Consider the following 3,689-nt stretch of genomic DNA (forward strand, 5'->3'; position numbering starts at 1 on the left):
TTAATTTTTCCAAACACTCAAAGAACTAACACCTATCCTTCTCAAACTATTTCCAAAAATTCAAGAGGAAGGAAGACTCCCAAGCTCATTTTACTAGGCCAGCAATATCCTAATTCCAAAACCAAATGAAGAAGAAGAAGGATAAAAAAATATGAACAATAAATAGCAATAAATACATATCTATCAATAATTGAACCTAAAAATCAAAATAAGTGAACAAGGAATCTGATGGACAAAATAAACTGTTGAATAAAATAGAACCAGAGGCATGGAAACCTGGAAGAGACTGACAAATCTCAGAGGGAAGGGGGGAAGGAGAGGGAAGAGATTAACAAAGATCTTATATGCATATATGCATTACCTATGGACACATACAATAGGGTCCTGAAGGCCTGGGGCAGGGTGGGAATTGGGTAGAGGGGGGGCAATGGGAAGCAAAAGGAGGACATCTGTAATACTCTCAACAATAAAGATTTTTTTTAAAGACACTACAGAGAAAGAAAATTATAGGCCAATATCCCAGATGAACACATATGCAAAAATCCTCAACAAAATATTAGCAAATGAAATTCAGCCATACATTAATAAGATCATATGCCATGATCAGGTAGTATTTATTCCTGGGATGCATTCATTCTGATAAGCACTCCATCAATTGTCAAGAAAAATCACAACAGCAGGAAAAAGCTGGAAGGCTTTTCACTTTTAAGATTGAAACTCCATGCTCATGAAGTTCATCCTCAAACAGGAGAACTTCTTCAAAAAACTTATCCTGTTCTATAGCTTTCAGTTTCTCTGTATCTATATGATTTGTTATAGGTACAACCTTTAACTTGATTCTCCAGGTAATATTCCCTTATAATCTTTGTAGAGGTCAAATGGTACGGTTTAATAACCTCCTTGAAGTATTCACCCTCTGCCCTACCTTCCTGCCATTCTTCATACAGGCTACTTTAACATTCCTTGGTAGTTGTTTACACATCTTAAAGCATGTGTAGCATTGAACTCAATCCCCAAGGCAGAACCATGCTGGATTGTTACAATGTTATCTCCAAACATCATTTCAGGGAGAGATGGCATACGCAATTGATTAGCTAACTTCTCCACCTCCACTGACTTGGTGATGTGAATTTTGGCCACCACCAGCTTTCAGAGCCTAAGAAAAAGTCCCAGTGGCTGCCCTGGAAGCCATGGATCATCATGACCAAGGTAGCCAGTGTGGGCCACGTAGAAAAGGCTGGATCCGCTGCCTCACTGCAGCTCAGCCCCCTTGGGCTTCAGAGCCCTTACCATGCTCAGCCATACCTCACCCTTCCATCCCAACTAAGAAAGTTTTTGCACAGCAAAGAAAATTATCAACAAAACAAAAAGACAACCTACTGAATGGGAGAAAATATCTGCCAATGATACATCTGATACGTATACACTCATACAACTCAACACCAAAAAAACCTAAATAATCCCATTAAAAATGGCCAATAGACATATGAAAAGATATTCAACATCACCAACACAGAAATGCAAATTAAAACAACAATAAGATATCACCTCACACCTTCCAGAATGACTATCATCAATAAACCAAAATACATCAAGTGTTGGTGAGGATGCGGGAATGCTGATTGGTGTAGCCACTATGGCAAACAGTATGGAGGTTCCTCAAAATATTAAAAATAGAACTGCCTTATGACCCAGTGATTCCACTACTGTGCATATATCTGAAGAAGTCCAAAACACTAATTTGAAAAGATACATGCACCCATATGTTTATCACAACGTTATTTACAATATCCAAGATATGAAAGCAACACAAGACAAGTCAATAGACAAGTAGATAAAAAGTGGTGGTACATATACAATGAAATATTAATTAGCCATAAAGAGAATGAAATCTTACCATTTGACCTTGAGAGCTTGTTTGGAGGTTCTAGCAGGGGAGCGCAGCTACTCGTATACCCTTGGCCAAAGACCGGTCCTCCCCTCAGGGGGTGGGGAAGGTCATCCTCTTCGACCGAGCACGCAGCTTCGGGAGGGACGCACATGGATCGGTGAGGGAGGAGGGGGACACCCGCCTAGCCAGCCAGATCAGCCGAATCAACCCTGGCGATCAATGGGGTGACAGATGTCGCAGCCAGATCGCCCTCACATCCGAGTCTTACCATTTGAGACAACATGGTTGTACCTAGAGGGTATTATGTTAAGTGAAATAAAAGTCAGAAAGAGAAAGACAAATATCATATGAGGAATCTAATCAACAAAATATACCAACAAACAAAACAGAAATACTCACAGACACAGAGAACAAACTGAAGGCTGCCAAATGGGGAGGAAGTTGGGAGGTTGGGTGAAAAATGTGATGGGATTGAGAAGTACAACTTGGTAGGTGCAAACTTGTCATGGGGATGTAAATTACAGCATAGGGGATATAGTAATAATTATGTATAGTGCCAGGTGGGTAATTGAATATTGGAAGTATCACTTCATAATTTATATGATTATCTAACCACTATGCTTTACAACTGAAATTAATCCAAAGTAATATTGAATGTGAACTGTAATTGAAAAATAAAAAAGGATATACAGAAATTTTTGTAGAATAATGAAAGCTTTTAAAAATAAATCTAAACAGAATAGTTAGGTTCAAGGATTCTTTAATGTGCTGTATTTAAAAGATTAAGAAGAAACTTCTAGTTTATCATCCTTTAAAATTATATTGCCCTTTTTTAAAATATATTTTTAATTTATTGGTTTTAGAGAGAGAGGAAGAGGGAGAGATTTGTTGTTTCACCCATTCATGCATTCATTGGTTGATTGTTTCATGTGCCCTGACTGGCTATGGGGAGGATGCTCTAACCCAGTGGTCGGCAAATCAGCTCGCGAGCCACATGGGGCTCTTTGGCCCCTTGAGTGTGGCTCTTCCACAAAATACCGACTTCTGCGCACGGGCCACAAAGTTTCAATCGCACTGTATGTGCGCACCCACACGTGGTATTTTATGGAAGAGCCACACTCAAGGGGCCAAAGAGCCGCGTGTGGCTCGCGAGCCACAGTTTGCCGACCACTGCTCTAACCAACTGAGCTACCTGGCCAGGACAGAGCCCTGCATTTTTAAGGGGGGTCCCAAGTGACCTGACGCAGCCAGTGTGACCCAGCTCTGTGGACTGGCTCTAAGTGCCAATGGTACTGCAGAAAGGCTCAGTTTTCAGCATTGCAGGGCCTGGTTCAAGCCCCAGCCAGTTCTGCCACTTTACTGGGAAAGTCTCAGAGCCGTTTTCCCCAGCTTTCAAATGGGGACAATAATAGGACCATACCAATAACTAGCTCCTGGACAGAGCAGGGGCTCCTGTGCTGGGCTAGGCTCCACCTCAGGTTGCTAGCAAATGGGCTGGTGTACAGGACATTTGCCTCTGTTGGGCATTTTCCACAGGCCAGACCTGCCCTGCCTCACAGCCAGTCAGCTCCCTGGGGCTCTTGGCCGCCAGCACCTACCTAGTTACCCCCAGGTTCCCACCTGGCACCTGGCTGCCCCCAGTCTGGAAAAGGCCTCCCTTCAAACCACCACCACCACCACCACCACCCTCCACTGCCCCCCCAGCAACCCCCACCTCAGACCTCACCACAGCTGCCACTCTGTCTTGGGGTGCTGTTTCCTATTGCTCTTTTTTTTTTTTTTTAATTCTTACCTGAGG

General features: G+C 42.5%; 1 pseudogene across 1 annotated transcript; it reads right to left on the bottom strand.

The window, feature by feature from the left end:
- Positions 1 to 614: 614 nt before the first annotated feature.
- LOC308511776 (TIP41-like protein) lies at positions 615 to 1,202 on the bottom strand (annotated as a pseudogene). The gene has a single exon. The product of its transcript is annotated as a TIP41-like protein (transcript).
- Between the last annotated feature and the right edge of the window lie 2,487 nt (positions 1,203 to 3,689).

The sequence above is a fragment of the Myotis nattereri genome (assembly GCF_964212035.1).
Source record: "Myotis nattereri genome assembly, chromosome: X".
Taxonomy (NCBI): domain Eukaryota; kingdom Metazoa; phylum Chordata; class Mammalia; order Chiroptera; family Vespertilionidae; genus Myotis; species Myotis nattereri.